This window comes from Tursiops truncatus, chromosome 2, assembly GCF_011762595.2.
Source record: "Tursiops truncatus isolate mTurTru1 chromosome 2, mTurTru1.mat.Y, whole genome shotgun sequence".
Lineage (NCBI taxonomy): Eukaryota > Metazoa > Chordata > Mammalia > Artiodactyla > Delphinidae > Tursiops > Tursiops truncatus.
Genome location: NC_047035.1, coordinates 110,710,491 through 110,716,152, shown reverse-complemented (window position 1 = coordinate 110,716,152; position 5,662 = coordinate 110,710,491). Strand labels below are relative to the sequence as shown.

Here is a 5,662-nt window from a genome sequence, read left to right as displayed (position 1 = left end):
ACTCCGAGCTCCCAATGCAGGGGGCCCAGGTTCAATCCCTGGTCTGGGAACTAGATCCCACATGCATGCCACAGCTGAGAGTTCACATGGCACAACTAAGGAGCCTAGGTGCCACAACTAAGGAGCCGGCGAGCTGCAACTAAGGAGCCCACCTGCAGCAACTAAGACCCAGCACAACCAAATTTTTTTAAATTAATTAATTAATAAAGAGAGGTAATGCCTTAAAAGCAACCAATTGAAAATGCAAATCAAAACCACAAGTGCTTGCTTCAGCAGCACATATACTAAAATTGAGATGATAACAGAGTTTAGGATGACCTCTGCACAAGGATGACATGCAAATTTGTGAAGCGTAAAAAAAAAAAACCACAGTAAGATACCATTTCACGTCCATTAAGGTGACTATCATTTTAAAAAATTTTTTCTTTAAACAGAAAATAACAAATGTTGGCAAGAATATGGAGAAACTGGAACCCATGTGCATTGCTGGTGGGAAGATAAAATAGTGCAGCAATTATGGAAAACAGTATGGTGGTTCCTCAAAAAAATGAAAAACAGAGTTTCTCTATGACCCAGCAATTCCAATCCTAGGGATAAACCCAGAAGTACAGAAAGCAGGGTTTTAAAAAGATATTTTGAACACCTATGTGCATAACAGCATTATTCACAACAGCCAAAAGGTTGAAGCAACCTGAATATATACAACCAGTGTATATATTCACATATATACTGAATATTATCTTCCTTTTAAAAGAAAGGAAATTCTTACACATGCTCCAGCCTGGATGAACCTTGAGGACATTATCTCAGTGAAATAAGCTGCTCGCAAAAAGAAAAATACAGTACGATCCACTTACATGAGGTACCTAAGGAAGTCAAAATCATAGAGACAGAAAGTAGAATGGTGGTTGCCAAGGGCTGGAGAGAGGAGGGCATGAGGAGTTATTGTTTAATAGGCTATGGAGTTTTAGTTTGTAATATGAAAAGAGTTCTGGAGATGTATAGTGGAGATGGTTGCACAACAATGTAAATGTACTGAATTTCACTGAACTGTACATTTTAAAATTGTTAAAATGATAAATTTTATGTTATGTATATTTTACCACAATTTTTAAAGTGTACAAGTTGATAATTTTTAGTGTGTTCACAACCATCACCACTATCTAATTTTAGAACATTTTAATCACCCCCCCCCCAAGAAACCTGGTAGTAGCAATTACTATTAACAATCACTCCACAGTCCCCATTTTCCCTAGACCTTAATTGACTTTCTATTTCTATATACTTGCCTATTCTGGACATTTCATTATAAATGAAATCATAAAGTATGTGGCCTTTGTGTCTTTCACTTAGCATACTATTTTCAAGATTCATCCATGTTGTAGTATGTATCAGTAATTCATTTCTTTTCATGACCAGATAATATTCCATTGTGTGGATATACCACATTTGCTTTTTCATTCATTAGTTAGTGGATATTTGGATTGTTTCTATGTTTTGGCTGTTAATGCTTAAAATGGACAACCTAGAAGAAATGGATAAATTCCTAAAAATGTACAGTCTCCTAAGACTGAACCAGGAAAAAATGGAGAATGTGAACAGTCCAATTACCAGTACTGAAATTGAATCAGTAAAAAACAAACAAAATAAAACAAACAAACAAAACAAACAAAAATTCCCAACAAACAAAACTCCAGGATCAGATGGCTTTACAGGTGAATTCTACCAAACATTTAGAAAAGAGTTAATACCTATCCTTCTGAAACTATTCCAAAAAGTTGCAGAGGAAGGAATGCTTCTGAGCTCATTCTATGAATCCACCGTCACCAGACAAAACCAGACAAAGATATCACAAAAAAAGAGAAAATTACAGGCCAATATCACTGATGAACATAGATGCAAAAATCCTCAACAAAATACCAGCAAACAGAATCCAATAATACATTAAAAGGATCATACACCATGATCAAGTGGGATTTATCCCAGGGATGTAAGGAGTTTTCAATATCTGCAAATCAATGTGATACACCACATTAACAAATTGAATAATAAAAACCATATGATCATTTCAATAGATGAGGAAAAATCTTTTAATAAAATTCAACATCCATCTGTGATAAAAAACTCTCCAGAAACTGGGCACAGAGGGAACCTACCTCAACATAATAAAGGTCATATATGACAAACCCACAGCAAACATCATTCTAAATGGTGAAAAGCCGAAAGCATTTCCTCTAAGATCAGGAACAAGACAAGGATGTCCACTTTCGCCACTATTATTCAACATAGCTTTGGAAGTCCTAGCCATGGCAATCAGAGAAGAAAAAGAAATAAAAGGAATCCAAATTGGAAAAGAAGAAGTAAAATTGTCACTGTTTGCAGATGACATGATACTATACATAAAAAATCCTAAAGATGCCACCAGAAAACTACTAGAGCTAATCAATGAATTTGGTAAAGTTGCTGGACACAAAATTAATGCACAGAAATCTCTTGCATTCCTATACACTAACAACAACAAACTATCAGAAAGAGAAATTAAGGAAACAATCCCATTTACAATCACATCAAAAAGAATAAAATAGGAACAAACCTGCCTAAGGAAGCAAAGACCTGTACTTGGAAAACTATAAGTCACTGATGAAAGAAATTGAAGATGACACAAACACATGGAAAGATATACCATGTTCATAGACTGGAAGATATAATATTAAAATGACCATATTACCCAAGGCAATCTACAAATTCAATGTAATCCCTATCAAAATACTAAGGGTATTTTTCACAGAGCTAGAACAAATAATTTTAAAATTTGTACAAAAACAAAAAAGACCCTGAGTAGCCAAAACAATGTTTAGAAAAACAGAGCTGGAGATATCACGCTCCTTGACTTTAGACAATACTACAAAGTTACAGTAATCAAAACAGTATGGTACTAGCACAAAAACAGACATGTAAATCAATGGAACAGAATAGACAGCCCAGAAATAAACCCATGCACTTATCATCAATTAATCTACAACAAAGGAGGCAAGAATAGACAGTGGAAAAAAGACAGTCTCTTCATTAAGAGAAAACTGTACAGCTTTTCCAGGTGCCTGGAAAACTGTACAGCTACATGGAAAAGAATGAAATTAAAACATGCTCTAACACCATATACAAAAATAAGTTCAAAATGTAAGACTGGAAACCATAAAACTCCTAAAGGAAAACATAGGTGGAACACTCTTTGACATAAATTGTAGCAATATATATTTTTTTGATCTGTCTCCTAAAGTAAGGGAAATAAAAGCAAAAATTTTTTAAATGGGACCTAATTAAACTTAAAAGCTTTTGCACAGCAAAGGAAACCATCAACAAAATTAAAAGACACCCTACTGAATAGGAGAAAATATTTGCAGATAATAGGACCAATACGGGGTTAATATCCAAAATATATAAATAGCTCATACAACTCACCATGAAAAAAAAAACCCAGCTAAAAAATGGGCAGAAGATCTGAATAGACATTTTTCCAAATAAGACATATAGATAGCCAACAAGTACATGAAAAGGTGCTCAACATCACTAATAATCAGGGAAATACAAATGAAAACCACAATGAGATATCACCTCACACATGTCAGAATGGCTATCATCAAAAAGAACGCAAATAACAAATGTTGGGAGGATATGGAGAAAAATGAACCCTCATACACTGTTAATGTAAATTGATGCAGCCACTGTGGGGAAACAGTATGGAGGTTTCTCAAAAAACTAAAAATAGAACTACCCTACCATATGACCCAGCAATTCCACTCCTGGGTATATAACCACAAAAAACACAAACAATAATTCAAAAAGAAACATGCACCCCAATGTTCATAGCATTATATACAGTTGCCAAGATATGGAAACAACATAAACATCCATCAGCAGATGAATGGATAAAGAAGATGTGGTATATATATAATGGAATACTACTAAGCCATAAAAAAGAATTAAATTTTGCCATTTGCAACAACATGGGTGGACTTGGAGGGTATTATGCTAAGTGAAATAAGTCAGATACAGAAAGACAAATACCATATGAAATCACTCATATGTGGAATCTAAAAAATAAAGCAATCCAGTGAATATAACAAAAAAGAAACATTCACAGATATAAACTAGTGGTTTACCAGTGGAGAGAGGGAATCAGGGAGGGGCAAGATGGGGGTAGGGGATTAAGAGGTACAAACTACTATGTATAAAATTAAAAAGCTAGGGAATTCCTTGGCGGTCCAGTGGTTAGGACTCCACGCTTTCACTGCTGAGGGCCCAGGTTGATCCCTGGTGGGGGAGCTAGGATCCCATAAGCCATGCAGCACGGCCAAATCAATAAACCAATCAATCAATAAATAAGGTACAAGGATATATTGTACAACACAGGGAATATAGCCAATATTTTGTAATAACTATAAATGGAGTATAACCTTTAAAAATTGTGAATCACGTTGTACACCTGAAACTTATTTATTAATAATATTGTACATCAACTATACCTCAATAAAAAATTTAAAAAAAGAATAACGCTGCTATGAACATCAGTGTACAAGGTTTTGTGTGAACATATATTTACATTTTTCTTTAGAATATTCCTGGGAGTGGAACTGGTAACTCTATTGTTTAATTTTTTGAGGAACTGCCAGACTGTTTCACACAGTGGCTGCACCATTTTACATTCCTACCAATGTGAAGGTTTCAGGTGAACAGTTTTTGAATCTTGTCATTTTCTAAACTTTCTAAAAAGGTTGTATAATTTGGTTTAAATTATACAGTTTATGTTTTGTTTTGCAAATTTGTAATAAAATAAGCTGGGAATGCCACACATTATTTCAATAATAAAAATGTAATACTACCTCTGATATCTATAAACTAGATTATTTTTCTATTCAACCCTAACACCTGTCGCCTTCTGACTACTTCCCTGACCGACAGGAAAACATGCGGGTGATTCTCAGATAGACCTGGCACGTGGCGCTGGCGAAACTGTTTTAGCATTCAGCATCACTCCCATCCGTCCTCCGCAATGCAGAGCAGTAGGGAACTACATTTCCCAGAAGACACCCCCTTTCTCCACCTCCCACCCCTGCTTCCAGGCAGGAGTTTGCATGAAAGGAATTTGGGGGAAATTTGGAATGCAAAAAGGAGAGGGAAACCATTATTCTGCAGAGGTGGCAACAGCCAGATGCTGCACAGATATGAGTGAGAAGGCTTCCCAGCAAGCTCTCAGGAGCCAAACTTCAGGCTGACACCTTCCACGTCCACTTCTACCTTCGCAGTAGCTGCCCTGAGTTCCGCTCCCTCGGCTCTTCCAACAGTCCTGTAAGCCCCTGTTGCTATATTATGCCCTTTATACCCGGAAGACATAGAGTGGCTTGTGTTTTCCTGAACAAATCCTGAGTAATACACATGCATATTGGGACAGAGGTACCATTTAAAGTTTAAAATATTTAAATATAACGAAGGCGCGGAAATGCAGTGTGTCTAGAGACAGTGGGTTTTTTTCACCAACGGGGAATTTCTGTTTCGGAGCCAAACTTGAGTCCCGGCTTGCTATTTTTTAATTTATTATGAGCATTTTAAAAAGGCGCTGTTAAAAACTCATTGTAAACACCATTTAATGGTAGAATAATCATCA

General features: G+C 35.9%; 1 non-coding gene across 1 annotated transcript; it reads left to right on the top strand.

Moving 5' to 3' along the window:
• The first annotated feature begins 260 nt into the window (after positions 1–260).
• Positions 261–365, top strand: LOC117311293 (U6 spliceosomal RNA). The gene has a single exon (XR_004525511.1). It is a non-coding gene; the product is annotated as a U6 spliceosomal RNA (small nuclear RNA).
• The last annotated feature ends 5,297 nt before the right edge of the window (positions 366–5,662 follow it).